Raw genomic sequence first — 21,597 nt, 5'->3', positions numbered from 1 at the left:
AGAGAGGTAATCGTGCCCCTTTATTCATCCCTCATCAGACCCATCATAGAATACAATGCCCCTTTTGGGATGTACCTTACCCGACCCCTGCAGCAATTAGAAAAACCCCAAAAGTACCTCACCAAGAGGATCAAGGGACTCAAACAGATGCTATATACTGCTTGGTTAAAAAAACTCCAGCTCTACTCAGTTGCATACCGCCTACTTCGAGGTGATCTATGCCTGACATATAAAGCTATGTCCAGTCCAGAATTAATGGACATGCTCCACCTCAGTAAATCTAAATCCCTTAGAGCTACATGCTCGAGGGACTTGAACCTCAGCACAGAAATAAATAGGACTTGCTGGAGGGACAGATTCATAACCCAGAGGCTCCCTTCACTCTGGAATAGAATTCCAATTCATGTTAGGCAGAGCACCTCATTGAATTTCTTCAAAAAGAATCTTGATGAGTGGATGGGGGATCATAGGTTTGTTCCGGGGATTACTTCCGTGTCACTATTAGACAGAGGCACAGTAAACTAAACCTTAAAAAGGGCACAGTATACTCAAATCAAGGGGTGGCGTAAGCCAAACAAAATCGGGCTAGGCTTATAATTGCCCCAGGGCAGATAGCCTAGTATGAACCTATGAACCTATGAACCCATCTTGACCTACCTTTGTTTGTGAAGAATAATTGGAGTCTGAACATTCTGAATAAATCATTAATGTTTCTCAGTTGTTTAAGAAACCCTCCTTTTTTTAAATAAAAACAGATGATAAGTGATGTACCATATCAGTTGATACTTTGAGAGATGTAATTGTAAGAGTTTTTTTTGGGACAGATATCTTGGAATCAGTTTTTTGTTTCTTCGTTCTAGCATCAGTCCAAGGATTTGTTTCATAGGTTCATAGGTTGGTACTAAGCTATCGGCCCTAGGGCCTATACAAACCTAGCCATAACAATTCCCTGGCTATTTCTTCCCACAGTATTTACTTCCCTGGACCCCTGCCTAACAGAGCGACTGATGTGATCCCCGGGTTGAATTCCCTATCTCCCTTCCAATTGTCAGGGTTCCTTTTGAAGAGGGCCAAAGAGGTGCTCTGCTTGACATGTATGGGGAGTCTATTCTTTTAAGAGTAGAGGCCATCCATTCCATTTCTTCTGGGATAGACAGTATGTTGTTGTTTTTGATGACTATAGTAGCTTCTTCTAAGCCATTAAAGGTTCTCATCTCATTGGCAAAAATATTTTTATTTTGGCTGGAAAGGCCAGCTGTGCTTTAATGTTGTTTTGTTTCAACAGTTTTATTATTGACCAGACTTTCTCCTTTGTTCTAGAATTCTGGAAGAGTAATCATTGTCAAACCTTAACAGGTTTTGATTGTATTTTAAGGGTAATTTTCTCCAAGCAGATTTTAATATTAGTTCCTTGTCCAGAAATGAAAGAAATTTTATAACTATGGATCTAGGTGGAGTATTTGTTGAGTTAGAAGCAGGTTTCCTCAGTGCTCTATGTGCCCATTCAATTCCAAATGAAAGTCCCTCTTTCAAGTCTAAAAATTCAGGAATCTAGGTTGTTAAGAATGAAATAATGTCTTCTCCTTCAGTGTTTTCAGGCAGACCAAGGATCCTTATGTTGTTTTGCCTTTCCCTGTTTTCTAAGTCATCATTTTTGTGAAGCAGCCATGAATTCTGTTTAAGCAGAAATTCTTTTTGGAATTCTTCCTCTTTGAGTCTCCCTTCAATGTCATTTAGAGAAGTCAATATATTTGTTATTTTTGTATGGTTTTGGTGTAATAGTTCCTTAAGAGTATCAGTCTGTTTTTGACAATTTAATTTGAGGTTTTCTAAGTCATTTTTAAAGCCATACATCTTCAAAGATAGTTCCTGTAAGGTAGATGTCATCAATTACAGTTCTTTTTTCAAAGCAGCATCTGGATGAGAATTTCTTGAGTTGTTCATATTCAGTGACTCAATATATCTCCAAGTTACTTCATAGGAAAATTTTTGTATGTCTCCACCAAAATTTATATTTATGTAGTTTAGTGGTTTATCTGTATATTTCTGATGTTTTAAACTTAAAAATAATAACATTTTCCTATATTGTTATACTAGTTTATGAAGCTCTCAAAATTCACTGCTCTCAGTTGGCCATCTAGGTTCTGCCCCCATGACATGGTTTCTGAGGTCTCATGTGATATATCACACAAACCTGGCATGTTAACAGGGGTGTGCACACTTACTATATCCACTGTAAGCTTAGAAAGTTGTTAGAGTAACCGGCTTTGTTTTAACATATACTTACTGCAGGTTATGAAGTCTGCAACTCAAACTATGACATTAATTAGTGGCACCAATCCACAGGTCATCCCAGTAATGTATCAGACAAACACAGGAGTTATGAGGAACATACCAAGAATATGAGCCACACATCTAGACATTCAGTAAAACTCTACATTTGGGAGGTATGTTCAGTAGGAGTTGCCACTGTGCTATACAGGTGCACAGCAATAATGTTTAAATGGGTGCAGTGTGTGCTAGGTGAAGGCCCCTCACCTTCTAATACCACTCACGTATCCCAGAGGTGTATATTATTAGTAACAGTAAGTGGAAAGGGCTGCACTGCATGATACTGATGGCCTGTCCAGAGTGTGTATGTTGTGGTCTGACTGTGTGTCGTGAATGTCACCAGCTGGCTAACGTGAGGTCTGCGTAATGCCTTTGAGCCACCTCAAATGTGTGTGTGTGTGTGTGTGTGTGTGTGTGTGTGTGTGTGTGTGTGTGTGTGTGTGTGTGTGTGTGTGTGTGGGTGTGTCTGTGTGCTTGCACATGTGTGTGTATACCAGCAAACCTTATAGTGCAGATAGTAATTTACATATGTTGTCTTCTCCTCACAGGTGGACATGGTGGCCATGGTCACTCCCACTCAGAATTTGATGTCAGTGTCCCTGCAGACTCTGACCATGATGATGCTCCTATTGAGGCACAGGTGGGGTTGTCAGGGTCTGCATCTGTGCCATCGGTTGGCATCCCACTGTTGTGAACACCATTCCCACACACAGTCACAATGCCCACACATACCCTGTCACCAGTGGCCACAGATAATGGACAGTTGGTGGATGGTGGCATGGAACAGGCTAGAGTGGTGACTATGGCAAGTGTGAGTGCAGGCACTAGCCATAGCCAGAGTGCTGGTGAGGTCCCACACAGGCAGATGGGGAGGGGTGCTTGGAGGAGGATTGCTGCCTGTCAAGCCCCTGTTGTAAGTGCCATAGCAGCTGTCACCAGACACATTTTTCAGGCCATCATCGAGGCACAGGCACAAAATGACCACAACACCAGACATATACGTAGGGTGGTGGATGAACATCTCCTTGGTGTCCATGGTGATATTCATGTACTCACTGATGACATCCATGAGAATATGGAGGTCATGAATAGACGGGGTGAGACCTTGGCAATCCTCGACCATGGCATGTCTGTGCAAGAGCATGTAGTGGGAGATGGGCATCGACCACATGGATTTCGGTCAGCACCAACAACAGCTGAGAGTCTATGGGGGTCGTGCACCTTCACACTCCCATAGTGGCAGTGACACCAGCACTAGGGGGGTTTCTCTCTATATCACACCAGAGCAGGCCATGGTCACATGGTCCTGGCTGGTCTCATCAGGGACTTGGATCCAGCAGACAGCAGTCACCATCAGAAAGCAGTACTATATCTGGCCTTGTGCCTGGTGGTGCCAGTGATACCCTGGCAGGACCAGTTCCCATGTCTATGGCTAGAGATGGTGAACTGGACAGCCTGCCATGTACGGTCCAAAGCTGTCCAACATACCCCTGTAGGGCAGCCACATGGCATGACTGTATGCATACATACACACACACATCTGTATCACAGGCAGGTCACCTCCAGACACGCACACAGCACCTCTGCATAGCCCATCTATTGGATACCCCTCCAAACACACAAACATGATGTCAACCGTATGGCCCAGCCTAGGCTGCTGGCAAACCCACACCACGCCCAGTGCATATGGTGATACCTGTGCCACATCCCTATCATCCATAAGATTGATTCAGGGACATGCTAATATGGGTCTGATGCACAGGGTGTATATAGTACAGTGTAGCTATGTAATACTGTGTAAGATACTGTCGGCTTGCATCTGTTATAGGTACACATACAGGTGTATGTACCTTGTTAGCCAGGATACAGTATTGCTGTTAGTACCACTGACTGAATGCAGTCTGACATGCTGTATTCTGATTTGTGTTCCAGGTGTCTGTGTGTCTGCAGGCTGTTGCCCTGCAGACATACCCAGGAGGGAGTATGGCAGAGTGGGAATACACAGACCATGTCATAGGCAAGGTACAGCTTTATATGAACATGCACCAGGTGTGTATGCATGCAACAGGGTGTGAGGGACACTATTGTCAGACAGTGTGACCTTGCATACATACCCCTTGTCACAGACAGGTAGCATTCAGACATGTCACCTCCATGTTGTGTAGTACCACAGGCTCATACATACAGAACAGGTTACTGCAGTACTGTCAGCAGGTCCCTCACACGTGTAGCCATTACATTAACTGCAACAGATTCACCTGTCAATACCTGTTGGCCCTGACATTTATTTCCCCATATACTCAATTTTGATGCAGTTGGTGAGGACATACATGATATTGTGTATGACAGGTTTGTGGTATGTATTCCTGAGTTCACAGGGAGACAAAATGGTGTATCCTTCGCATACACACAGTAAGGACTGACACGGGGGATGAGCATACAGTAACATAAACACAGTTGGCAATAGACAAATTAGTAAACCTACATATCCACTTTGATGAATTGTAGTACTACATACACATGACATGCCCCACATAGATTATATGCATGGGACATAGCACACTACCTCTTACAACACATAATGTTCTGAATGCCTTCATGGATGGTGAGATAACCCAACCAGAAATAGCATCTAGAGTCATGTAATGCTCCTACAAGCCTGGGCAAGTGATAATGTAGCAGACATTGTATCATCATGATGTTTCAGTCAGGTATGATACATGATGCTGGCATGTGTGTCACTACACTCACTGTGGCCAATTTGGCAACAATATCACATACATGGGCATTGTTAGGGGACACAGACCACATATAGGTTGCAAACATTGAGATATTCTATAGACATCTGCACAAAGGACTGGTATAGTATGCACAATGGTTTAACATGCTGCATGTAAGGCAGATGCCGTTACCATGCTATATAAAGTAATACCATTGGGAGGTGGTAAACAGGCGTGGATGGTACACAAATAAAAATGGTATCAGCCAAACAGGAAATGACCTTCACCCAAGCACATACAGTTGACAGCATTGAGATTAGAACACCTACCTATCTAGTTACTACTATAGTGGTAAACAGTTATTAGATCTGCCACGGAGCTTATATGATGTCATCTACTCCCAAGGTACTTCTGAAGTGAATGACATCAGCAGGCCTAGTAAAGTAGGGTGATGGGAAGTGTACAGGGTGGTACACAACTCAAAATGGTATAACCCGCATACTATATGATTCTCACACAAACAGTTGCCACTAGTGAGATTAGAACCCCTACCTATCTAGTTATTTTTACTATAGTATTACTCAGTTATCAGATGCGCCACAGAGGTTATATTTCACCTCCTCCCAATGTACTTCTAAGGTGAATGACATCAGCAGGCCTAGTAAAGTAAGATGATGGGAAGTGTACACGGTGGTACACAACTCAAAATGGTATAGACCACACAGTATACAGTGGATATAAAAAGTCTACACACCCCTGTTAAAATGCCAAGTTTTTGTGATATAAAAAATGAGACCACAATAAATAATTTCAAAACTTTTTTCACATTTAATGTGACCTATAACCTGTACAATTCAATTGAAAAACAAACAGATCTGTTAGGGGGAAAAATATAAACAATAAAAAATGTACAATAAACTGGTAGCATAACAACATTAGTCAATCCCTACCTGGTCAGATCCAACCATAAAGTAGTCAACATGACAATCCACATCTAACCCACACCCTCTGCAAAGGTAACCACCTTGAAAAACTTCTCCAAAGCCAACTTTGGAGTCCTAAAAACAGAGGTGGCTAACTTCACAACACCCATGTCAATGGAAAATAGCTGCATGACTGCTGAATCATACACAAATGCACTGTACAAACATAAACATCAATGCATGGAAGTAGCCATACCCAAAAGAACCATGATGCTCTCCTCCAAACAATGGAGGCCAATCTGGTGGCTCCCTGCCATTAATAACCTATACAACAGAAGGAATAAACTGTTGTAGAAAAAGGTGGAGCCCCAAGAGTGCTACAACTCCCTTATTAGCCTCAAAAACAACAACTTGAGATCCCTCATGAAATCATCTAAAGCCAGCTATGACAGCAGAATTGCAGCAAACACTGACAGCAATCACAAACCCTTTCATAGTTATATCAAGAACCTCCACAGCAATGCCCAGAAGTGCTCTGAGTTACTGCACAATGATACCTCCTATACTGAGCCAACAGATATTGCCAACATTCTTGCCAGCACATTCAGTGCCAGCTTTAGCCTTCTCTCCCCCTAAGGAAACAATCAGAATCCCAAAAGAATGCCAGGCACCCAGGATTACTGCAGCCCAGGTTAAACCTGCATTGTCAAAGGGCAAGAATACAGCTTCCATGGGACACAAAAATATCCCTGGTTGTGTTCTACATGATCTACAAAGATACCTGGCACCACATCTGTGTGCCCTGTTCAGTCACAGCCTCACCTCAGGCTTTGTCCCTCCAAAATGGTGCACTCTCCATAAAGGGCTAGTGACTACAAACCCTGGGAATTATCATCCCATTAGCCTGATGAGTCTGATATGTACAGCTATGAAACGCATCATCAGGGACATGATCAACAAAGATATAAGTAATCTCCTAACTCTGGACCCCACACAGTTTGGCTTTCTGAAAGGGAGGACAGACAACTGCATGCTGGGAGCCATCATTAACTCCACAAGTGATGCAGACATCCTACAGAAAGGCCTCACTGATACCAATGACTGGTGTGGAAACCATGGCCTGAAGCTTAACACCTCAAAATGAATCATCATCCCCTTTAGTAAAAACTCAGTTCTCACTAAGTACCACATCGATGGGATCCCATTGAATACTATAGGCATTATAAGAGATCTCGGGACACAGGTTGACAGCAACCTGTCCTTCAACCACCACATTGCCACTGTGGTCAGGAAGTTCTTCTATGTGGCACATCTCATTACCAAGGCTTTTGCATCCAGGAAGAAAGAGGTCATCATCCCTGTGTACTCCTCCCTCATTAGACCAATCATCAAGTATAATGGCCCATTTGGCATGTACCTCACTAGACACCTGCAACTGCTAGAGAGGCCACAGAAGTACCTCACAAAGATGATCCTAGGCATTAAACACATGTCCTACATAGACATACTCAAAAAACTCCAGCTATTCTCTGTCTCATATCACCTACTTAGAGGTGATCTCTGCTTGACTAACAAAGCCATGTCTGACCCAGCGCTTTTAGAAATGCTACATCTAAAGACATCCCAATCCCTCCGCACCACACACTGCAAAGACCTCAACCTCATTACCACAATCAGCACAACATGCTGGAGGGAAAGGTTCCTCACCCAGAGACTGCACATGCCCTGGAATAGACTTCCAATACATGTCAAGCAGAGTACCTAGCTGACCCTGTTCCAGAGAAATCTTGATGACTGGATGTGTAATAGAAAGTTCACCCCAGTGATAACTCCAGTGGCTCTATTTGATAAAAGCACTGGGAACTAACATCAGGTGGCACGTATATAAGCTAGGCTTGTAAAGGCTCCAGGACCATTAGCCTAGTACACACCTATGAACCTATAAGAAGAATGACATCAGCATGATGATAAAGTAGGGCAGTGGGTGGGAAACTTATCAAAATATTTTTTCTTACAAACATGCACACTTACACACACATTTGCTGGATCTGAGGGTGGAATCCCTGCCTATTTCGTTATTTGTATTACAGTATTATACAGTTACCGCACATGCTACAAAGCTTACTAAGGCTGACAACTGGCCAAAGGTGCTGATAAGGGGAATGACATCAGCAGGAGTGATAAAGAAGGGCAGTGGATGGGAGACTTATCAAAATACTTATTCTTGTAAATATATACATACACTCGTTTGCCGGATCTGAGATTAGAACGCCTCTCTAGCTAGTGATGTGTACTATAGTGTTATGCAGTTATCACACACACTATGGAGCTTACTGGGCTGACACCTGGCCAAAGGTGCCAATAAGGGGAATGACATCAGCAGGATTGATAAAGTGTGGCACTGGAAAGTGTTGTGGGTGTGACTGGCCTAAAACTGTTTCACCTATGAACAAATAAACACACACTCCCTCACTCTTGCATACACAACTGTTGCACACACATACAGTTGCCAGTACCCCTACCTATCTAGTTATTTGCACTATAGTGTTACCTAGTTATCACATGCACTACTGAGCTTATAGGGGTGATCAGTGTCCAATGGTACTTCTAAGGTGAATGACAGCAGCAGATCTTGTGAAGTAGGGCAATGTGAAGTGTACTGAGTGAGAAGAGTCTCATAATACTTAGACCTATGGACACACACACACACACACACACACACACACACACACACACACACACACACACACACACACACACACACACACACACACACACACACACACACGTGCACACACACTCACACACACACATGCACACACAGACAGGTGATGTGATATTATAAAACCAACCTCAGTACTGTTACACAATGGGGCTCACCTTTTATGCTGGCATGTGCAACTGTTTACAACTGGTATGCAACTGTCTACAGCAGGACATCACTGTATGCCATTCAGAGTATCCATGTGTGTGACTCACTCTGTCTGTGTCACCCTGTGTGTCTCTCTCTCTCTGTCACTATCTGGCTCTCACTTCCCCACATCTATGTGTGTGTATGCTTGACATATGTTGTTATCTGTTGCCCATATATATATGTGTGTGTGTGTGTGTGTGTGTGTATCTCACACAACAGATGTAGATATATCACGTATGAGCCAGCTACAGCTAGCTGAGGGTAATCCTATCTGATGTTCATGTGTGGGGACAGTTGAGGTGTACATAGCTGTCTGTATGCACATACATATATACACAATACAGTCATATATTCCTATTGGGTTCCAGCATGTCCTGTGGTTCTCTAAGTGTAGGAGCATGCCCAGTGTGACCTTCTATAGTTAGAATGGGACTCCATTCCAGAGATAGGTGTACTCCAATCTAGGGTTCTGTGTGCTATAGCCACACCTCTCAGGAGTACATAGGACTTTCCTCAGGGTACTTGTTTTGTTTAGTAGATATTTTCTGACTTATCTGTAGTCTGACACTGCAATGTGTTGTGTCATTACCTAGTGCCAGACCTCCTCAGATATCATCACAGTGCTTTACCAGATGAATACTAGTTGTATGATGCATAGACCAATATTATGAGGGCAACTATGTACATTCTTGCCCAACAAGGTCATTTGTGAGATTTGGCTACAGCCAGTTTAGTAATGACATGGCTGTGTAAACACTCCAGCAACCTGGTGATATACTGGCTCGGGATCTCTTGCTTGTGTGGTATCTTTCTAATCTGAGATATCATATCCATATGTGGGCATACCTCTCATCTGTACATTTTTTGGAAGGTTGGCTAGGTGTTTCACTAGAAGTTTCATCCTTTTTAGGTAAACTTGTGTTTTTATGGTAAGTTAGTTACATATAAATGAAGACTGATGTTACAAAATAATGACAGACATTGCTGTTTCAGACTACATAACCTTCAGACAATTCCTGGTACTGCAAACTCCTCACCCTACTAACTTTCTCGGTGTGTAATGGCGATATTTACAACACATGCCTATCATTGTGCCTTTGTTCCACTTTTATTTCTGCCCTTGTTCAGACATCTTGCTGTCAGAGGTTGGGAGTTATGGGTGGGGGTACAGAGTGCATTCAGCTGTGCAGGCATGTCCATTATATATAAGAGCAAACATAAGAAAAAAGGATTATTGAATAACTACTGGCAACATAATAAAAAGCATTTATAGTCACAAAAGCCTTGGCACCTCACCTACACATCCTTCAAGCTGTCACTAATATGTGTAGTATATTCCACATAGCACTGTGACTTGCAGGTATGTCAGTGGCAGAACAGTGGGTGTCACTGACATACATAACAGTTGGCACTGCAGTTATCTGCACATGGCCCTGTCAAAGACAACACTGTACCTAGGGCACTACAAGACAACAGCCAGGAGAACATGCTGGCCAGATCCAGACAGTATTAACCACACATACACATAGCTCATTGACCCCTGCATATTGTGGACAGGCAACATGTTTTCACGTGTATTGGTATAGCACTGCCAATGTGTGCTATGCTGCTATTTCCCTGCAAACATACATGTTACTGCATTTGTGCTGGTATATGGGGGGGTACACCTGTCAACTGTACACATTTACACAGACTGTGCTGACATTTGCATTACATTTTGGTTCCATTTACCATACTATTGTGCCCTGTCTTGGGGATTAGAGGCATATCAGTAAAGGGCACAGGTCAGATTGTAATGGCATACATTTGAGTTTCAGACTTATTATCCTTCATAGCCTTACTGCAACTGCGGGTCCTGCTGTGCTATCACTGTGAGAGTCCATAGGGGTTAATTCAACAGTGCCACCATTTGTGTCCTTTACCAGACATGTCTCTGTGGTTTTCTACAGCTGACTTGCTGTATGGGTGTGAGGGATGGGTATGGGACCCCCACATTGACATCCATGCCTGTGACCTATGACCCCCCCCCCCAGTTAGTTGCCCCACACATATACTGTAGTGGGATTTGATACCTTGAGGCCAGTTTTGGCAGACATTTCCTGGTGTCCTACATAGCTGTCAGTTGTGTACTGCTATCCCAGTAGGCCACCCCATACACTTGCATGCATGCAGCATTATCATAGATATGCTAGCAAAACATATTAATCCATACATTTATTGTTAAGAAGACTGACTTACCTTGTGCTTGCGGCAGTTGAGACGACAGTGCTTGAGGGCCACCTATGTTGGATGCACACAGTACACTGCCTATACATGGTAAGTTACAAGTAATGTGATGTGTGTGTCATCCATTTTACTGTGTGTGTGAGTCAGAGAGAGGTGTCAGTCCCTGGGGGCCCTACAGTGTCAGTGTGTGTGCTATGCATTGCCTCTTTGCCAAGGCCTGAGCATACTGGGCATGCCTATGTCTGCCTACAGGAGCAGGCTCAGGGGCCTCCTCCTTTGAGTCCCTCTCTGCCTGTGAGGACCTTGGCAATGGTAGGGGACTATGTGGCCCTTCCCTGTGTTTTTCCTGCTGCAGCTGTTTCCACAGGATCATATTGTATAGCATGGTACATACTATGAACATGTGTGCACATGTGGCTGGAGAGTACTGTAAGGCTCCACCAGAAATGTCAAGGCAGCAGAACTGTGAGTTGAGCATCAAAAACACACACTCTATAAGGATCCTAGTTTGTGCGTGTGCCTCATTATGGTGTTCTTGTGTGGGTGTGTGTGTGTGTGTGTGTATTTCTGATGGGTGTCATCATCCACGGCTCCAGTGCATAGCCAGCATCCCCCACCAGATGGCCATACAGGATGCCCCCACTGGCAAATGCCTGGTACAGCTGTGATGAATGCCAGATGTGGGAATCGTGATAGCTTCCAGGGCTGCCAGCAGACGCATTCATGATAATGCCCTGGGCATTGCACATGACCTGGCAGTTGATGGAGGGGAAGCCCTTGGGGTTTATGTAGACCCTACCCTGTTCACCAGGTGGTGTTTTGATGTGGATGTACATGCAGTCTATGGCACCCAGTACCTCCAGGTATTCTGCTACATGGTAGAAGAGAAGCATATTGCTCGTCCTCTCCTCACTGGTGTTGGGAAAGTAAATGTGCTCACCGGCATGTGGTAGCATGGTATCCAGAAACTGGTGGAGTACCCTGAATGCAGATGCCTGTAAGACCCCCATCATGTCCCCAGTAGGTCTTTGGAAAGTACCTGTGGCTAGTATTCTGAAGGCTACACATACCTTGGTATCCACTGGGATGGGTTTCCCTCTGTTCGCTCTGGGTCGTGCTGAGGCTGGCACAGCTCGATAATTTGCTGAAGGATGTCTCTGTCCACCCTGTAACACTCTACTATCTCCAGATCATGTAGCCCCTGATAGGTAACCCGGGGTCTGAACACTCTTTTCCTCCACCTGAGTCTGGGACAGTTGTCAGCATTATCCTCCTCACCACCTCAGCCTCTAGCACATACTGGTGTATCAAAGCAACAACAGCCAACAACATTTTTGTTAGTTTTGTCAGTTAAAAATCCCCAGTGTGTATACACCTATGGTGTAGAGTTTGTGGGAAAAAATAGACTGAAAGGTGTTTGCATAGTTTATAGTGGTGTGCTGCTGATGCTGCCTGTGTGATTGGCTGAGTATGATATGTTCCAGCTGCTTGCTATTTTATTTGTGCTTGACTGCTTTCATTCTGCTGTTTCCCTTTTTTCCCTTTTCCCTTCCTATTTCCTCCCCTTTTAAGCCCCGAGGCATGCCATGCAAACCTGGTGCCCATGTGTAAACAGTCCTGTTATTTCTGGTTTTTTTTTTTTTTTTGGTTTTAGACTCAGTGCACTCCACGCAAACCCATTTAGATAAAGTAAACAATGAGAAATGGCCCTCTGGACGTGAACATGCTCTTCATTTCATGGAATACGTCAATACAGGCTCAGACACACCCCCTTGCTTAGCTGTTCTTAGATAAGCTTATCTCTGTGCCATAGGGCTCCAATGTGGTTACAATATGCCTGACACACACCCTTTTCAGGTTTGTTGCCCCTCCTAGTAACACTGTTGTGCTACAGCACCTACACGGTTAGGTGCAGTTTGACACTTGAAGATTTATGTGATTCTGTAAATTTCCCCTCATTTGCATACCCCATTGCCTTAGTCCATAGTTACTGCACTAACACAGAGGCTTTTCCCTTGACAACCACTGTTCCCTGGTTTTGTTTTGATTCTGTATGCCATGATTCATGAACTATAATTGCAAAATGCAGATTTCCCCTAAAATTGACTTTTCCCTTTTTTTTTTTTTTATTTTCGGCATGATCCCATTTGCCCACCATTGCCCTATGCTTAACTGGCCGAGATCAGCCAAAAAAAAAAAACTTTGAATTTTATGAAAATTAAACAGTTTTCCATGCCAATGGCCATATATTTGGCCATTGGCATGCCTAAGGACTATAATACATGTTTTTACTTGAGCTGTCATGCCTTTGTTTTGTTATTTGCAGAAATGTATTCAGTTACAGAAGACATTTCTGCAACTAACACTGTTTTTGCACGGATACGTGCCAGCTTGCTGAATCACTAATTCACCTCATTTGCATGGTTTTCACCAGCAAATGGGGTAATTAGTATTCTGCACTAGTTTCCGTGCAAGAACAGTGACGGCAGGCTCATGCATGTCAGAACAGCTGTTTACTGGATTACTTGACTGCCATATTCTGTGCAAGAGCGGCTACACTGTTCTTTCATGGAAATTTTCATTTATTGAATCCCGGGGACAGCCTTTTAAAATTGATGTGTGATGTAAAGTTTTAACCTAATGCATAATGCACTGCAGTACCTATGCTGTAGTGAGTTGGGTGACATATTTTATCACTTAGCCCATAAACACTGAATGTCTTTAGCCATGATGAAGCTTAACCCACCAGAGCCATTTAACTTTTCAAAGCACTTTTGCTGGCCTACGAAGCATAAATTAGCACAATTTTATGATTTCATGTAGCAAGGAAATTAGATAAAGAAACAGATGGAATCTAGGTAAATAGATGTTTCTGTACAATGGGCTTAGAAGTCAATGCTATATAAAGTTATTTTTCAATCACAGAGGACCAGAGTGTTACATGACTCAGTGATTAGCAAATTCAATGAAAATTTTGTGCCAAAAATGTAATACATAAAATGACTTGTTTCTACAAGTCTGTACAAACAAAATACGAATCTGTTGAAGTATTTGTAAGGTGATTAAATGAAATGGCAGGAAATGGGTTTAATTGCACAAAAGATGAACAAATAAGGGATAGAATGTTGACTGTGCTGGCTGATTAGAAGTGTCTGAAAAGTTACAGTTTACAGTTAATCTAATTTCCCAAAAAGCTATACAATACCTCAATTATCTGTCTAAGTTAGAGCCTACAGTGAACATTTGTAGTCTTTTTTGTAGAAGCACAGACAAGCCTCTGCCTTGTCACCTACATAAATGGCTTTTAAGAGCTAGTAAAGGATTAAGCAAGGTATGTTTCTTCCTGAATAGGCTGGAAGAAGAAGAGATATGGGTAGCACCTCATCTTGAGATGAATTATGGTTCAGATATTTATGTTATGTAAAAATTGTTCGGAGGTAGGGTGGAAAGGTATAAGTTAGAGAATGCTGGGAGGATAGTAACTGCCTACTGTGATGGTTGGGTTACAGTCCATGGGTAAGTAACTTTATACACAAAAATGTCAACGTGCTTTATGTTTACACATGTCGACAAAAAAGGTTAGCAAGCTACAAAGCATGTTCTAAGGCTAATCCTCAGGACATGCAAAGAAAAAATGGGGAGGGCTGTGTCCCCACCTTGCTGATTATATACACAAATTCCAACATCATACAATCCCCAGAAAAGGGAATATCCCATTACCCCAGTGACTGCTGATCTTGGACAGCTGTTGACCATTTGCATATGTCAACAATATACTGGTCAACCATCCAACTTTTGATTTACATTGGGACTCACATTTTTATATATATGTATCTATATATATATATATATATATATATATATATATATATATAAAATATACATATTATGTATATATGTATATATATATATATATATATATATATATATATATATATGGGTCTACTTCTGCTCACAGAAATTACAGTTCCTAGTGGCCAAGTGATTCATTTCCCAGGGAAAGGAATTCAGTAGTCTGTGCTTTCGATAGAATGTCAGTTCGCTGAAGTGGAGTTGGCTGTTTGGAATTTGAAGAACTGCAATTTTGGTGAGTAGAAGTACCCCATACATATATATATATATATATATATATATATATATATATATATATATATATAGGTATCCTTCTGCTCCATGAGAGGTTTCTGCCCTCCCTGAGCTCACCTTAGGACACCTGCATTACTAAAAAACAAAAAGCTGAAATGACAAAACCGGCAGTCCAAGCTACTAAGACAAATGTTTTAATAATGTGAAGCGCTTTTCATTTGCCTTCTTAGGCAAACTTCCTCAGACAATAATACAGTGTAAAAAGTAGTCTTATTTAAATAACACAAGACAATTAAAGAATGCTGTTAACAATTAAAAACAATTAAGCAATGCAACTACATTTAAAGACTTAATGCGTACCATTTTCCTGGTTTAAATGAACACTGTTCTATTTCAAGTGTCCTTAAATTATTGAGTTTGAAAAGATGATTGCCTTTTGTCGACATTCTCGGATTAGAATTTTGATGCTTTTGTATTAATGTAGATATTATTTTTAGTCTATGCATAACACTTTATCAAATTTCAACTTGTCAGTTGTTGATGATTTGTTATATTCTTAGATATTTATAAATATAGGTCCAGTATATGCTTTTTATATTTAGTTTTAGATTAACTATGCATTACTGTTGTGCTCAGGTTTTTGAACTTGGGTATATTTGACTTTAAATGTAGTTGCATTGCTTAATTGTTTTTAATTGTTAACAGCATTCTTTAATTGTCTTGTGTTATTTAAATAAGACTACTTTTTACACTGTATTATTGTCTGAGGAAGTTTGCCTAAGAAGGCAAACGAAAAGCGCTTCACATTATTAAAACATTTGTCTTAGTAGCTCGGACTGCTGGTTTTGTCATTACACCTGCATTACTCTTTGACAGGTGTACCGCCCCAGTCAAACTCCCCACCTGACAATGTCCCCGGAGCAGGTCACGCCTGGACGCTTGGAACCAGAAGCAAGAGCCCCAGTGGGGCTCACCCCTCCCCACCTTACCAGGTAAGTGAAAAAATGATAAGAGGCAGTGGTATTTCACCAGTGGCTGAGGCCTCCCACTTATTCTACACTCTATATATCTATATATATATATATATATATATATATATATATATATATATATCTATATATATATATATATATATATATATATATATATATATATATATTGTACCAAAAAGGTACAAAAATACAGAAAGAACAATAAGAAAAAATCATAAGCTTCAGTAAATGTTGTTGTTGTTGTCTCTTTCGGCTTTTCCCGGTTAGGGGTTGCCACAGTGGAACTCCGGTCCGCTAATGATTGGCAGTAGATTTTTACGTGCCGGGTTACCAGCCCTGATGCACAACCTTCAATGAAGGTACACCCATTCACGCATGTCTCCGCACAGAAGACGCTCTAGATGAGAATCGAACAGGACAATGTCTTACTGTGAAGCGACAACACTACTGCAGCACCACCACCGCGGACCATAAGCTTCAGTAAATACAGTTAACAAAATATGTAAGTATAAGAATGCATTAACAGATGTATATGCATATCATAGTAACACAATCACCGTCAGAGATTAGTTGTAAGCATTGCAATATTGGAGCCAGTCCTGTTGATGCAGTCTTTAACATCTGCTGAACCATAAAACAATGGTTATTCATTAACAAAGCATAGCAATCACATCCTAAATATAACATTTATGAAGCTATAGGTTAACTAAAGCAGAGATGATAAGCCTTGTTTTAACTTCTGACATACAGAGACACAGACGATTCAGAGTAATACATTGTCTAGACTGCCTCTGTCACTCTTTTCATTTTAATAGTGTCATTTTAACTGCTGCAGGTTAATACAGTGTTTTGTAACACTGGTAAAAGCTAATCATTATTTAATGCCATGATATGAAATGCCATTTTATAATGCTGGAGCAGCAATGGGAATGGTTTTGTTGGTACTGTAGAGTCTGACCATGGAAAATGAAAGGTTCACTTGTAAGGTAGATGTAATGTATGAGCAAGAATAAGAATGCGCTGCCAGGAGAGAGAGTAGATGATAAATAAGAGTTTATATATTATAATACATCAGTGATGAGGAGATACCATTAAATGAAAGGGGGCCACCCATGTATGGAAAGGAAATGCAGTGGTACTTAAGAAGTCATGTGTCAATTACAAGAAATTCTGCTCTGTATTCTATAGTTTACTGATGTTGGCAGAAAGGACCACTCCCAGCTTTTAAAAAAAATTACACAAAACATGGTTATTTCAGCCTCCAGTCCAGCTAACCAGAATAGAATTTGGTGAAAAAAAGATTCATCGTCTCTTTTAAGTGATTAAAATATATTTGACAAGGTAGTGGGAAAGCCTTACCCCCTAACTAAATATAGCCTGTTGTAGGGCCACAGCACCTCAGGCTAGCCTATATTTCTCTGCAGGTGTTTTCAGATTGTGATAAAGATTTACCAAATGGAGCAAGAGAACCACCATTTGTGAACATCAGTGCAATCAAATGTAATGCTCCACAATTTTTATGTTTAGTTTCCTTAGCATATGTTAAATTATCATGAGGCAATCCCCATTCTTTGATCATCTTCTACAAATGTGCAGTCTCATAGTTCTTATGAAATACCCACACTTGTATATGTGTATTAGAGAGGAGAAAGACCCTTTTGATGATAGAGGCCAATCACTTGCTACATTTCCCAACATTCAGTTAAAATCCACTAGAGAGATTTACAGACTATAAATCCTTAGACAAAGTAATAAGTAGATTTATTTTTCTCTACATGTGAAGCTAGCGACATGGAAAACCAATGGGCAAATAGCTACATTTTGAGAAATCAAAATGTATCCCCTATCAGTGAAATAACATTTAGTATCACAGCTCTGTTGAGTCTGTCTCATTCAGATTATAGCTTAGTATTCAGCTGCTGAGGTTCTTGGTTATTTACTGTTATAGCTCACTATTACATTATGTGCAGACATATATCATGCACATCTCTGTTATCCTTATTCGCTTCCGAGACATAACCACAGATCAGACAGCACTATCAGGCTTTACCTCATATCATGCGTTCCAGCCCCAAAATCCGGACAACACCAAGAAAGGAGGGGGGGTGTCTATATTCATCAAGGACACCCACACCTCAAGGTTGGTGGCAACGCACGATGCATCGGAAACCATCCAGGTGCAATTAACCATAGGCAAGACTGCTGTGCAATTTGTAGCATGTTACAGGCCACCCTCTCAATCTCAGGAACCTCACATAGCTTTCCTGAAAACACTGGAGGGGATAAATGTATCTCCAAACACCATCATACTAGGTGATTTCAACTACCCGAATATAGACTGGGATCACTACTCAAGCCCCATCACTCTAGCCCAAAGGTTCCTAGAGTTCATAAACTCAAATGCCATGGAACAACTAGTCACCATCCCCACAAGAGGAGATAACATACTAGATCTCATCATCATGAACATGGGGTCACAATGTTCAACACTGGAAGTATACCCCTCACTGGTGAGATCAGACCATAAACTAATCTCACTGGAAGTCCACATCCCGCCCCCACCTGAGATAAAAAAGACCACAGTGAAGAACTTCTCAAAAGCTGACTTCACACTTCTAAAGACTAGTGTGGTCTCTTTTAAGGCCCCCGAGACTGTGGAAACCATTACTCAAGCCGCTGAATCACTTACAAATGCCTTCTACCAGCACCTACAGGACTGCATGGATCAGACAATCCCAAACAAAACAAAGACTCTTTGTACCAAAGGCAAGCGTCCAGTCTGGTGGACCCCAGCCATAAACAAGCTCTACAACAAAAGGAGGAAGCTACTACAAGATAGAGCAAAATCCTTAAAAGGGAAAACACCCTTGATCATTATAAGTAAAAAACTAAGATCTCTCATAAAATCATCCAAGGCAAATTTTGAGAGAAAGTCGCTAAGGACTCAAAGGACAATCATAAGGCCTTCTTTAGCTATGTTAGAAACCTGGGAGGAAACTCCCAGATATGCTCAGAATTAGTTCAAAATGATGTAAAATTACTGAACCTACAGACATTGCCAACATACTGGCTGACAGGTTCAGTGCAAACTCCCCTCCCCAAAAGGTGAGATATCTATACCAGAGAATTATAGCCCCCCAAACATCTCTAACGCTCAGGTGAGAACTGCTCTCTCCAAGGCAAAAAACACAGCATCCATGGGACCAGATGGTGTCCCCGGATGTGTGCTCCACGAACTCAATGAGGAATTAAACCCGCAGTTAGGACAGCTGTTTAATCTTAGCCTCACCTCAGGATACGTGCCTAAGGAGTGGCATACGGCAACTGTGGTCCCACTTCACAAAGGCGGTGCTTCCACCGACCCGGGAAATTACCATCCCATCAGCTTGACAAGCTTGATCTGCAAAGCTATGGAGAGGATCATAATGGAACTCATAAATAAAGACATAGGAGACTTGCAGACTTTGGATCCGACCCAGTTCGGCTTTGTCAAAGGCAGATCATGCCTTTTAAACTTGGTTAACTTTTTCGAAACAGTCACCAAGGCCATTGATGAGGGAAAGGCAGTCCACACAGCCTACCTCGACCTTGCAAAGGCTTTCGACACAATACCCCACTCAAGTATCATTGAAAAACTCATCAGCTTAAATGTAAACCCATACGTCACAAGATGGGTTGCAAACTGGCTAAGTGACAGAACCCACAGGGTCAGAGTTGCTGGCACCATGTCAGACTCAAAGCCTGTCACAAGTGGTGTCCCACAGGGCTCAGTCCTGGGCCCTCTCCTGTTCGGCATCTACTTTTCAGAAGTACAAGCAAACACAGGAGGATTATGGCTGACAAAATTTGCAGATGACTGCAAACTGGGCGCCATAGTTGAGAACACATCTGACACAGATATCCTTCAGAAGGGTCTTATAGAAACGGATAACTGGTGCCAGAGCCATGGCCTAAAGTTAAACGCCAAAAAATGCATAGTCATACCCTTCGGGAAAAACAAGGTTACCCCTAGCTACCATATAGGCGGCAACCCACTAAGCACAGAAGAGGTTATCAGGGATCTGGGGACCCAGGTTGACAGTAACCTTTCATTTGACACTCACGTTGCCAAAGTAGTTAGGAAGACCTTCTACATTGCCCACCTAATCATGAAGGGATTCACATCTAGATCAAGGGAAGTCATCATCCCCCTGTACTCATCACTCATCAGACCAATGATTGAGTACAATGCCCCATTCGAATGCATCTGACACGACACCTGCAGCAACTGGAAAGGCCCCAAAAGTTCCTCACCAAAAGGATAAAGGGTCTCAAAAATATGTCCTATGCTGCCCGACTGAAGGAACTTCAGCTCTATTCAGTCGCTTACCATCTGCTCAGAGGTGACCTGTGCCTGACATACAAGGCCATGTCCAACCCAGAATTGATGAACATGCTTCACCTCAAAAAATCTAGATCCCTCAGAACTACAAGGGCGGGAGACTTAAACCTTGACACAGTTATTAATAGGATGTGCTGGAGGGACAGATTCATCACCCAGAGACTCCCTATGCTGTGGAACAAAATCCCGGTACATGTGAGGCAGAGCACCTTGCTGGCTTTGTTCAAGAGAAATCTTGACCAATGGATGGGAGATCGCAGATATACCCCAGGGATTATCTCAGTGTCACTGCTTGACAGAGGCACAGCAAAATAATGGGCATAGTATCCTCCAAACTAAAGGAGTGGCGAAAGCCACAAAACTCTGGGCTAGGCTTATAAATGCCCTTGGGCAGATAGCCTAGTATGAACCTATGAACCTATGAACCTATGAACCTAGGTGTTCTCTGTTTTTAAACTGCAAAGTAAATCTCTGTTGCAAGCAAAAATCTAGTTATCTCATCTTGTTCTTTTAACTACCGTTAAAGCTGAGTCTCTGATCTGCTTTATTCATTTCACTGCATAACTCAATAATTGTACACCAGTTTGCTTAAGTTTTTCATTTAATTTTGACTTTATGAATAAATCCTCCATGATTTATTTCTAAAGTTAAGTTTGCTTGGTATTATACAGTAAAGAAACATGTGCAAATCGATTTGCTAGTATAATCATTTTATTTTATCTTGTTGGCTATTGTCTTCAGATGGTTGATAGCTGAAACAGAGTTAATCTCCAGGATGTCAAGTTAAAAATGAGAACAGTTGTTGTACTGATATAATTGTTTAGTTTGCCTCTTTGTCTCTCTCTTCCCAAATTTCACAGGTCATTTTGCTGAGTCAGAGTTCAGCAATGCTTAACCACTCAGACTTGACTCAGTGGAAACACTGAATCAAGGGAGTAACCCATTTATCCATGCTGTGATGACATTTAAGTTGCAGGTGAGTCCATTTTTTCACTGAGCTGTGTGATAATCACTTGCCACTGAA

This window comes from Protopterus annectens, chromosome 3.part1 (genome assembly GCF_019279795.1).
Source record: "Protopterus annectens isolate FY-2018-M chromosome 3.part1, PAN1.0, whole genome shotgun sequence".
NCBI lineage: Eukaryota > Metazoa > Chordata > Ceratodontiformes > Protopteridae > Protopterus > Protopterus annectens.
The sequence above is the reverse complement of the archived record's forward strand: the minus strand, read 5'-3'. Positions refer to the sequence as shown.